This window comes from Aotus nancymaae, unplaced genomic scaffold (assembly GCF_030222135.1).
Source record: "Aotus nancymaae isolate 86718 unplaced genomic scaffold, 86718_ANA_hifiasm-v0.15.2.pri h1tg000108l, whole genome shotgun sequence".
Lineage (NCBI taxonomy): Eukaryota > Metazoa > Chordata > Mammalia > Primates > Aotidae > Aotus > Aotus nancymaae.
Window position 1 is genome coordinate 28,698,068 of NW_026988523.1, and position 12,267 is coordinate 28,710,334.

At 48.7% G+C, this 12,267-nt stretch overlaps 2 non-coding genes and 1 pseudogene across 2 annotated transcripts; 2 read left to right on the plus strand and 1 right to left on the minus strand.

The window, feature by feature from the left end:
- Positions 1 to 6,576: 6,576 nt before the first annotated feature.
- On the minus strand, positions 6,577 to 9,892 carry LOC135272233 (uncharacterized; annotated as a pseudogene).
- TRNAN-GUU (transfer RNA asparagine (anticodon GUU)) lies at positions 6,925 to 6,998 on the plus strand. The gene has a single exon. It is a non-coding gene; the product is annotated as a tRNA-Asn (tRNA).
- Positions 9,893 to 10,072: 180 nt separating the features above from the next.
- TRNAN-GUU (transfer RNA asparagine (anticodon GUU)) lies at positions 10,073 to 10,146 on the plus strand. Its single transcript has one exon. It is a non-coding gene; the product is annotated as a tRNA-Asn (tRNA).
- The last annotated feature ends 2,121 nt before the right edge of the window (positions 10,147 to 12,267 follow it).

The following is a 12,267-nucleotide window of genomic DNA, read 5'->3' on the forward strand; positions in this document are numbered from 1 at the left end:
CCCTCCGCTCCCCTCACCTCCCCGTCCCCTCGCGCCTCCCCTTCCCGTCTCTCTCTTCTTTTTCTCTTTTTTTGAGATGGAGTCTCGTCTTTCGCCCAGGCTGGAGTGCGGTGGCGCTATCTCGCTCGGCTCACTGCAACCGCCAACTGCCAAGTACAAGCGATTCTTCTGCCTCAGCCTCCGAGTAGCTGGGACTACAGGCGCGTGCCACCACACCCAGCGATTTTTTTTTTTTGTATATTTAGTAGAGATGGGTTTCACCACGTTAGCCAGATGATCTCGATCTCCTGAGTTCGTGATCCGCCGGCTTCGGCCTCCCAAAATGCTGGGATTACAGACGTAAGCCACTACGCCCAGCCTCCTTTTCTTTCTTTCTCTTTATTTTTTTCTTTTTTTCGTAGAGGTTTCAACATATTCTCAGGCTGGTCTCCAAAACAAGTGATCCGCCCAGCCTCCTAAAGTGATAAGATTACAGGTGTGATCTTAGCACTTTAGCGCCTGGGTAGCTCCTGCTTTTCACCACAGTATTCACGGGAATTTGTAGGATTTCTGTGCTGGGGAAACGTGTACTCAGCTAATAGAGCTAGGTAGAAGTTGTACTCAGAACTAGTGGTTTTCTTTGGAATAAAAACTGCATTTTGGGGACTGTTAGGGTCCTCGTTTGGTTGTAGACATAACACCCTTGCTTTGTGTAGGGGAAGGACTTTGACTGTGCCCTGGTGCTCCTGCGCAGGGCATGGAAGCCTGCAGATCAGAACCGCAGTTCACCCTATGTCTTCGTGGAATACCCTATTTTCCCTGGAATATAAGGCGGGAGTTCTTGTGAGGAGATTTCTACAAGTAAGAAAACAAATTTCCATTCAGTTTTTATTGAAAAATTAAAAATAATAACTGAGTTCAGCCTCTCAGATGGCAAACGTCTTTTGCCTTGAGATCCCGGAACTGCCGCTTGCCTCAGCAGGTGCAGGTGCAGCCCTCGCTGCCCTCCACACTTTCTCCACAAGAGGGAGACAGCGTTCCGCAGGACCACAGCGCTCGCGGCCTTCCAGAGCCAAAAATCGAGGAGCGAGTTGCCCTGTCCTGGCTGCACCAAGCAACTGTCCTGGCTGTCCTGGCTGCACCAAGCAACTGTCCTGGCTGTCCTGGCTGCACCAAGCAACTGTCCTGGCTGCACCAAGCAACTGACCTAGAAACGGCCTTTGCTGAGAGCAAAGTGGGGTGAGATGGTCGCCAGAGCTGGGGCCTGTGCATTGGACCAGGTTGACCCATGGGAGGGGAGGTCTCTAGAATTAGAGGGGGGCCAAGCACTGAGACTTCACTATCCTCAGTCTCCAGAAGGACTCAGAGAGATGCAGAGACTGAGACAGGCTTCCTTTTTCAAGGAAAGAGGAAACTCTCGAGGAAGGTCCAGGGGCTCTGAACCAAAATCCAGATTTTTTTTTTTTTTTTTTTTTTTTTAAACCTGCAGCCTTTTGTTTTTGTTTGAGAAGGTATCTCGGTCTGTTGCCCAGGCTGGAGTGCAGTGGCACAATTTTGGCTCATTACAACCTCCATTTCCCAGGTTCAAGCAATAGTTCTGCTTCAACCTCCCTAGTAGCTGGGATTACAGGTGCCCACCATGACATCTGGCTAATTTTTGCATTTTTATTAGAGACAGGGTTTCACCATGTTGGTCAGGCTGGTCTCAAACTCCTGATCTCAAGTGATCCACCCACAGCCTCCCAAAGTGCTGGGATTACAGGTGTGAGCCACCACATCCAGCCCACACCTGCAGCTCAATCCCATTTAGTTGATGCAGCTTTATCATTCCCTATGCTCAGGCCAAAAAACAGTTCTGTAGGGTGGTCGTTCTTTGACCCCATACATCCTGTTGTTCAGAAAATTAGTTGGTTTTCTATTTGGTTAACTGCAGACTGAGATCTGTACAATCTTTCTCTTTCTTGGTCTGAAACCAAGAAAATGTAGATTTTTTGGTAAACATAGTAAGCTTCTGATCTTAAAGCTTGAAACTTAACATTTGTTTTATTTGAGTTCCTTCAGGCCTCTCAAGCTATCAATGAACTGAAAGTCATCCAGACAGTGAGATGCTGGACCCCTTATTCACTATGATTGCTTCCTTGCCCTCCCTAGTTCCTGTTTTCTTATGCATTGTTACATTTCTTCCCTGCGATCTAAACCTCTAGTTTTGGTTGGTCAGGGAGATGGATTTGAGACTGAGTTCTCATCTCCCCCGCTGCAGCACCCTATTAAAACCCATTCATTGGGAATAATCATCTCAGTGATTGGCTTTCTTTGCTGCAAGCAGCAAGAATCCCAGGTCTTTGAATTTGGGCAAAGGAGTCTCCTGATAAAGACGGGATAGACTCTACTGACCAACCTGGAAAAGATCAGACGTTTGAAAGCCTTAATCTCGGGGTTGGAGTTTGGGCTACCCTTGAGCCTTTTCTTTGGGCCTCCCGGTCAAAATCAGCCTTGGCCAGGCCTGTCTTCAGGGCCCAGGGTAAGGCCAGGTCCTCCCTAGGGGCTTCTCCCGCTAGGTTGGCAGCCACTCTTCCTTTCCCTGTGACTTGAAGAGAAGCTTCAGGGGGAAGCTTCAATTTGCGAAGAGCCCGGGAAGCACAGGTGCGTTGTGACTCTGTGGTTCCCACCGCATCCGCCACCCTCCTCGGTCCTCTCGCTGTCTCTGGTGGGCAGTAACGTTCTGGGTGAGCTTGGGCTTGGAAGACACCCAGGCAGGAAGGGACCTGTAGGGAAGGGCGCTGCCCCCTTAGGTCCTGGGCAGGAGGGATCTGAAAAAGGTCTTGGAGAAAAGAGTTGGAAGTAGATCAAAGAGAAAGAAAGAAATCCTAGGAGATTTCCTATCTGAAGGCACCTTGAAAAGGAAGTCCACCTCCTCTGGGCCGGGTCCTCCCGTCGCAGGTGAACCAAGTTCCCGTCTGCACTGGAGACCAAAGCAGATAACTTTGCCCTGACTCCTAGTGAGGAAGCCATGCTTGGTCCTCCCCTGATTAGTGCTTGCTTCTGTAGCACTTGATTGTCTCTCCTGGATTTTCCATGGATTCCAGGGATGCAACTGAGAAATTTATTTATTTTTTCTTTTTTGAGATGGAGGCTGGAGTGCAATGGTGCGATTTCGGCTCACTGCAACCTCTGCCTCCCAGGTTCAAGCGATTCTCTTGCCTCAGCCTCCCGAGTAGCTGAGACTACAGGCATGTGCCACCATACCTGGCTAATTTTTTTTTTTTTTTAATAGATGGGGTTTCTTCATGTTGGTCAGTCTGGTGTCGAACTCCCAACCTCAGGTGATCTGCCCGGCTTGGCCTCCCAAAGTGCTGGGATTACAGACGTGAACCACCACGCCCGGCTGAGAAATTCATTTTTAATGCACTTATTGAAGTAAGAGTATTTTGAAATCTTTTAGCAAAGAAAATGATTTCTGACAAGTTTTACACTGAAGACATTCAGGTGTGAGGAAAACACAAAAACCACTTGGCTAGGGAAAGCAAATGCTGTTGAGAATGTCTCACGAACACAGATTGCAAGTCAGCAGGTAGGTCTGACCCTCAGGGTGGGCACATTTTACTTTAAGCGATTGTTGGAGAACTTAAGATGAATCTAGGACTTATATATACATACACAGGGTAGAGACAGGGTCTTGATATCTTGCCCAGGCTGGTCTCCAACTCTGGGCCTCAAGCGATCCTCCACCTCCCCTTCCCAAAGTGCTGGGATTACAGGCATGAGCCACCTCACCCAGGGCCTTTTGGTATTTTAATATTTTTAATTTAAATACACAATCCAAAAATTATATAACAGGTACAGGAAGCCCAGTTTATGCCAGTTTTACAAAAACAGGCAAGATGATATATCAATGACAAAGTGTCAGAGTGGCAGCATCCTGAAGTAGTGAAAGAAAGTTTCCCTAGAATTCTATGCCAATTGGAAACTCTTTCAAAATGTTACTGAAATAAGGACATTTAAAGACATAGCAAAAAAGGCCGGGTGCAGTGGCTCATGCCTGTAATCCCAGCACTTTGGGAGGCTGAGGTGGGCGGATCACGAGGTCAAGAGATCCAGACCATCCTGGCCAACATGGTGAAACCCCATCTCTACTAAAAATACAAAAATTAGCCGGGCGTGGTGGCGCGCGCCTGTCGTCCCAGCCACTTGGGAGGCTGAGGTGGAAGAATCACTTGAACCCAGGAGGCGGAGGTTGTGGTGAGCCGAGATTGCACCATTGCACTCCAACCTGGAGACAGAGCAAGACTCCGTCTCAAAAAAAAAACAAAAACAAAACACAGAATTCACCAAACCACACTACAAAAGATGTTAAAGGAGTCCTCCAGGCCTAAAGATAGGGATACCAGGCAGAAATCTGGACCCATACAAGGCAATGGAGATGACTGAAAGTCGCTATGCATGTAAATACATTATTTTCTTATTATTTAAATATTTTTTAAAATTTGACAGATTAAATAAAGGCAATAATAATGAATTCTGGCGTTTATAACACGTCTAAAATCAAATTACATGACAACACTAGCATTAAGGCCAGAAGGGGAGGTACAATGTCACTTGATGGCAGCCTGATCAAGATGTAGTCTAGAAACCCTAAAGCCATCACTGACACAACAAAAGAAACAGTCACAGCTAATAAGCCAAAAATAATTCCAAAAAATGGAAGGATATAAAAACCATGTAATTACTGGGCGCTGTGGCTCACGCCTGTAATCCCAGCACTTTGAGAGGCCAGGGCGGGCTGATCACTTGAGGTCAGGAGTTTGAGACCAGCCTGGCCAACGTGGTAAAACTTAATCTCTACTAAAAATACAACAATTAGCCTGGTGTGGTGGCTTGAGCCTGTAATCCCAGCTACTCAGGAGGCTGAAGCAGGAGAATCACTTGAAGCTGGGAGGCAGAGGTTGCAGTGAGTTGAGATCACGCCACTGCACTCCAGCCTGTGACTCCAGGTCACAGAGCGAGACTCTGTCTCAAAAATAACTAAATAAATAAATAAATATACAAAAACCATGTAGGCTGGGCATGGTGGCTCATGCCTGTAATTCCAGAACTTTGGGAGGCCAAGGCAGGTGGATCACGAGGTCAGGAGTTCAAGACCAGCCTAGCCAAGATGGTGTAACCCCGTCTCTACTAAAACTGCAGCAATTAGCCAAGTGTGGTGGCAGGTGCCTGTAATCCCAGCTACTCGGGAGGCTGAGGCAGGGAACTGCTTGAACCCGGGAGGCGGAGGTTGCAGTGAGCCGAGATCGCACCACTGCACACTCCAGCCTCAGCAACAGAGTGAGACTCCTTTTCAAAATAAAACAAACAAGCAAACAAACAAAACAAAACAAAACAAAAAAACCCAGGTAATCACTCTGCTGGAACAGCTGCTCTCCAGGCCTCTACCCTGTAGAAAAACACAAGTGGCCAATGAGAAGTGTACAGAATGATGGCCGCAGCATTGTTTGTAATCACAAGGTAATAGAACCAACGTAATTTCAAAGATACATGAAAAGGGTTTTATTTATTTAACAAACACAAACAATTGAACAAACAATGGAAGCATGTCCTTTGCTTAAAGGAACGCAGGGTCAGGGTGATGCTACTCCTGCAAGGATTTCAGGGTTCCCAGACGCCTAGTTTTGGGCCTAGTTCTTCTGGAAGATCTTATTCTTGGGAGCTACAGGTTCTCCCATTTGGGGTCTTTCAGGGGTCTATCTCCGTCTTCCTTTCAATTCCTCTTCATTCTGCTACAATAAAAAAAACAATTCTCTGCCGGGCGGGGTGGCTCAGCCTGTAATCCCAGCACTTTGGGAGGCTGAGGTGGGCACTCAGGAGTTCAAGACCAGCCTGGCCAACATGGTGAAACCCCATTTCTACTAAAAATACAAAAGTTAGCCGGGCGTGGTGGCGGGCGCCTGTAATGCCAGCTACGCAGGAAGCTGAGGCAGGAGAATCCCTTGAACCCAGGAGGCGGAGGTTGCAGTGAGTTCATGCCACTGCACTCCAGTCTGGGCGACAGAGCAAGACTCGCTCTCAAAAACAAAAACAAAAAACAAAAAAAGACCAAAAGCCAACAAAACAAAACAAAAAATAATTCTTCTCCCGCCTGTGCCTCTGCACGAACATTTTAGGAGGTGCGGATGTCTGGTCCACCTCTCCCCGGCTTCCTTCCCCGCTTTTTCTCTTTCCCCGCTCCACCCTCCCGCCCCACGACCCGACCCCCGCCCAGCTGAGCCCCGGCGGCTCCACCGCCGCGCAGAAGGTGCATTGAACGCTCTGCTCCTTGCACGCCCCGCAGGGCCCAGAAGTCACCCTGAATAAACGCTTTGCGAAAAGAACGTCCCCTTGGAAAAATCTCTCTTGATTTTCATTCTCAGGGATCTTCAAAGGACTGAAAGCTAAAGGCGACGAATTCATTCAACAAGCCCTAGTCGTGCACCTCGCTGAGTGTCAGGCCCTGCTCCCCGCGAGAGACCCTCACCCCATCCCTGCCCTGGTGGAGCCCCCGAGCGGGACACAGGATCGGAAGACGGCAGCGGAAGCGACTGGGCAGGGTGGGCACAGGCTCCCTCACTGGGTGAAGGCGGCGCAAAGAACGCGAAGAGCCATCCCGGGAGCCCGCCGGGCGTTCAGCTTCCCTTGGGCTCCCAGGCGGCTCGGGTCGCCGACGGGGGCGTTTCCGGGGGCTGCTGAAGCAGGCCAGGGGCAGGGCGAGCAAAGGCCATTCGGCTGTCCTTCACGCTCCAGAATCTCCCAGCGCCGGTGTCCTACATGGCCAGCGCGACTCACCGCTCTCTAATCGCTCCGATTTCCCCAGACCTGGTACAATCGTCCTGTCGGGCGGGTCTTGAGGCTGAAAGGGATGAGAATTTGGTGACTGCGCCCTGCCTATAGTGCCCAGTGGAGTTTCTCGTAATCGTCTCTGTGGCGCAATCGGTTAGCGCGTTCGGCTGTTAACCGAAAGGTCGGTGGTTCGAGCCCACCCAGGGACGCCTGCTCTAGCTTTTAAAGCACTCCTGTATTATCGATCACTAGAGAATCTCCCCCGTTTGCTCCCATAGTCCTAAGTCTGAAAGATTGGTGGTTCCAGGCCAGCTTGGGATGCCCATGGCAGGGAGGGTTTTCTCTTCCCAGGGTTCTAGTCACAGTTAACAGGGATCCTTGTCAAGGGCTGGCCCCTGCCTCGCCAGGTCCAATTCTGCTAGAGCACCTCCTAAAAAGTCAGGTTGTCTTGTGCCTGTATACAAGAAATAGAGACCAAAGGAGTCACTTCTGATGCAATAAAATCCTTATGCTGCCCTTTTTAGGCTTGGAAGGGTTATATACCAGCTTCAATTTTTTCATTTTTAATAGGAGGCCTAGAGAGGTGTCCTATCCCCAGGATGTGCCTGGATTTACTGATTGCTCTATCAATAATGTGGCCAGTGGAATCATTCATCATCATCATAATCCTCTCCATCATTTTTGAAAACAGGATTTTTTGGCCTCAGTTTGTGATGATTTATTTAACCCTTTTCAAAATGTGTTTGAAATGAGGTTGGCTTCTTGGTTTTAGGATTACAAAGAATCCCGAAATCATCATTCTTTTACACACATCTTTGGCCACTGATATTTCTATAGTGTAGGGAACTAGATGTACCACTGCCATATTACATTTAGTTTTTGTGACAGGGTCTCATTCTGTCTCTCAGGCTGGAGCGCAGTGGCCCGATCACGTCTCACTGCAGCCTCGACTTCCCAAGCTCAAGCGATCCTCCCATCTCTCAGCCTTCCCAGTAGCTGGGACTACAGGCATGGGCCATGATGCCCTGCTGATTTTTGTATGTTTTGTAGAGAAGGGATTTCACCATGTTGCACAAGCTGGTCTCCAAACTCCTGGGCTCAAACAGCTGCGAGGCCTCACAAAGTGTCAGGATTTACAGGCATGAGCCACTGCATCCGGCCTTATATAATGCCTCAAACTTCAGCACATTGAGCAAATTTATCTTCTGTGGGAGAGGCACCTTTATGTGATTCCAAGAAGAAGCAAAAGTAAACCACAGAGATAGAAATCAGAAGGGTGACTGCCTAAGTGGGGATGGGGTGAGGATTGACTGGAAAGGGGCTCTAATGACTTTTTGGGCTGGTGACAATGTCCTGTAACTTGATCTAGGTGATGGTTTCTTTTGTCAAAATGCACTGGGCAACAAAGTTAAGATTAGCACACTTTGGTCTGTGTGGATTATACCTCAGTCATTTACTGATAGCAAATAAATTAAAACAAAATTAAAAATTGGGATTGGGGAATGTCATTAAGTTTACATTTCATTGTATTCTTTAGGTTTCACTTCAAATACCCGGTTGGAGTGTGAACTCTCATCTTCTCTTGTTCATTTCTGATTTGGCCTGAAAAGGCCCCACGGATTTTTGAAATATCTGAGCTAAAGAAACAGACATGGCCACATCATGTCAACAGTAAAAGATTCCAATAAAGTTGACTGAGAGGGAGCTCCTCAGCTTTTAGGGGTTGCACTTGCTCAGAGAGGGGGCAAAAGTCTAGCCTTTCAAGATGACAGACCCCTGCGTGCAGGTTACGGGTTCCTTCTATTCTCCCCACTGCAGACAGCTCCGAAGCCACAGGAAGCCACAAGAAGTTCTACCCTCTCTAATCGCAGGTAAATGGCGCAGCCCAGGCTGAGATTGGAGGCTAAAGGGAAAGAAGAGCCCTACACCCTAGAAGGGACACAGCAGTGACTCTGATTCGAGCCGAGTTTGCTGCGGCCACACTAGGATCACAGCGAGCCACAGGATCTGACGCCGCCGGACTCCTTCTTTAAGCTTAATGCAGGGCTGCTTCCGTTTTGGAGATGGAAGGGTCATCATAGATTTCCTTCTTTCTCGGTGTCTCTCCATTTTTCCTCCCTTTCTTCACCACTCTGCTACAATAAAAAAACACTTCTCGTCCTCTCCCTGGTGCAGTCCTCACCGCTGCACAAAGCTACTGCGAAGTTTTGTCTCCCGGGTCCCGACTCTACCGACTTCTTACCCTCGTCCTGGCAATTCCCTGTTGGACCTACCCCCAGCCCAGCGCCCAGCCTCCTGCCCCAGGCACGCATCCAAAATCAGCGCAGCTGAGCCCCTCAGCTCCACCACGCCAAGTGGCAAGCTTGCCGCTGGTCCCTAGAGGGCCTCGCCCCTTGCCCTCTTCTCGGGATGGGGAGAAGTCAATCGGAATCAACGCTTTTTAAAAAGAACTTACTTCCCCTTCGCGACCAGTCTGGGCGACGTGGGGAAATCCCGTCTGTACAAAAAATACAAAAATTAGCCGGGCGTGGCGGCGCGCCTGTTGTCCCAGCCATCTGGGGGCTGAGGCAAGAAGATCGCTTGGCCCCGGGAGGTGGAGGCTGGTGGAGGCTGCAGTGAGCCGAGTTTGCACCACTGCACTCCAGCCTGGGCGACCAAGTGAGGCTCTGTCAACAAACAAAACAAAACAAAACCTCCCCATGGAAAAACAGTTCGTGATTTCTATTTTCAGGGTTCTTCAAAGGACTAAAAGCAAAAGGCGACGACGGATTCGTTCGACAAGTCCTAGTCGTGGGCCCTGGTGAGTGCCAGACCCTGCTCCTCGCGAGAAGACCCACCAGCGACCCTCACCACATCCCTGCCCTGGTGGAGCCCGCGATCGGGGCACAGGATCCGAAGACGGCAGCGTCCCGAAAGCCACTGAGCAGCGTGGGCACAGGCTCCCTCATTAGGTGAAGGCGGCGCAAAAAATGGGAAGAGCCATCCCGGGAGCCCGCTGGGCGTTCAGCTTCCCTTGGGCCACCAGGAGGCTTGGGCAGGTTTCGGATGGGGGCGTTTCCGGGGACTTCTGAAGCAGGCCAGGGGCAGGGTGGGTGAAGGCCATTCGACTGTCCTGGCTCCAGAATCTCCCAACGCGCGGGTGTTCAACGTGACCCGAGCGACTCACCGGTCTCTAATCTCTCCGGTTTTCCAAGGCTTCCTCAGTCATCCTGAGGACAGAAGGGCTGGGGGCAGTTTGGTGAGTGCGCCCTGCCTGCAGCATGCTGTAGAGCCGGTAGTCACGGTCTCTGTGGCGCAATCGGTTAGCGCGTTCGGCTGTTAACCGAAAGGTTGGTGGTTCGAGCCCACCCAGGGACGCTTCGTGTTGTGTTTTAACCCGTTTCAATCAACCAGGTTAACCTGTTTCTGTTAATATACAACCAACCAGGTTAATCATGGGACATTAATCCTGAGACACACATGTCCTCTTCCCGACCTCCTTACGTCTGATGCTGTGAGAAGGACCAGCTGCACCTTATAGATGTCAAACTCAGGAATCCCAGAGACCTTAGTAATTCACTTCTGGATAAAACTTTGCTGCCATGGAAGGCTCGGTTGAGTAAGATGCCGCAAGTTTTTCATTTATAATAATAGGAGACCTATTACAGTAGCATCCTATCCCCAGGATGTGCCTGGGTTTACTGATTGCTCTTTCAATAATGTGACCAGTGGAATCAGTCATCCTCATGCTGATCCTCGCCATGGTTTGTGAAAACAGCATTTCTTCCTCAGTTTGTTTAATTTATTTAACCCTTTTCAAATGTTTTTGAAGGCTGGTCTCGGTGGCTCATGCCTGTAATCCCAGCATTTTGGGAGGCCGAGGCTGGCGGATCACCTGAGGTCAGGGGTTTGAGACCAGCCTGGCCAACATGGTAAACCCTGTCTCTACTAAAAATACAAAAATTAGCCAGGCGTGGTGGTAGGCACCTTTAATCTCAGCTACTTGGGAGGCTGAGGCAGGAGAATCGCTTGAACCTGGGAGGCGGAGGTTGCAGTGAACCGAGATCACAAAACTGCACTCCAGCCTGGGCGACAAGAGCGAGACTTTGTCTCAAAAAAATAAATGTTTTTGAAATGAGGTGGTTTTCACGGTGTTAGGATTACAAATGATGCTGCAGTCCCCACCGTTATTGTACACATTTATTTGGTCACTTGTGCAGGTATTTCTATAGTGTAGAGAACCGGATGTGCCATTTTTACATTACAGTATTTATTTAATGCTTTTAAGATATTTTAAAGTCCTCCAAAGTCTGTAATTGTTTTCTGTGGTGACCAAGTCACGTGGGTCTGGAGAAGACAGGCCACAGTGACCTCTTTGAAAGCTGTCTGTCAAGTCGCTTATCCAAGGGAGCAAAATCACTAAAGTCCCAGGTGATATTTTTCTTCTCCCCTTTCCTCTTCATAAATCTTGATTTTGCTTTTATTTGACAAAACCAAACTCACGCTCATTCTTCCTCCCATACAATGGTAAATTAGCATGCAAATTATTATTTTTTGATAGATTTTGCAGGGGCCATGTCCATAACAATTAGCCCATCTGAGATGCATTGTTGGAGCCAAGAGAACCCTGCACCCAGCAGGCACTTTGTGCAGACCTGGACCCTTAGAGCTATTGGCTTATGTTCCTTCGGTTCTTCTATTGAATATCATGATAGAAATTAAGCTCTTTGGACTTTTACCCACTACTATGGCTATAGCGCAGTTTCTCTCTCTCTCTCTCTCTCTCTCTCTCTCTCTCTCTCTTTCTCTCTCTCTTTCTCTCTCTCTCTCTTTCTCATACAAAAAATAATTTTTGTATCATGATTTTCTTCCATCAGTGTGGGTTCCTGGTTTTGATGTTATAGAGTGAACTTCTGGGATCATTTTATGACTATGTAACAGTTGGTATTCAATTCTTCTGAGGATGAAGGTTTGTGTTTTACCCAGGTTTTCCTTAGAATAAAAATGAGGTTATTAAGAGTATTTTTGGTAGAAGCTTTGTTGGACGTATTGTTCATGCAATGTGATAGGAGTAAGGGACCACCATAGGGAGGTGAGAAGGTGCTTCTCAGAGGTGGAGACTGTTCTTGATGTCAGAAGGTTGAGGGTTGGAAGAACCTTCAGGCACAGAGCAAAGCATGAGCAAAAACTCTGTGGCCAGGAAGCTGGAAAATAGGGAATGAAAGAGGCCAGTTTGGCTGGAGCAGAGAGTGCAGGATGGAATTGGTCTGAGCAGTGAGAAGAGATGGAGAGGTGGGCAAGGCTCCTGGCCATTCAGGGTTGGTTAGTTACAAAGTTTTGTCTAGGAGAATGGGAAGGTGTTTAAGTGGTTTAGGCTGGGAAGTGACAGGGTCACATATTGTGAAAAAGCTACTCTGCCTGTTGTGTTGAGATTAGAGAGGGGACAAGAGGGATATGTGTAAACCACAAGAAGACTAGGTCATCCGTCCACCCCCACTC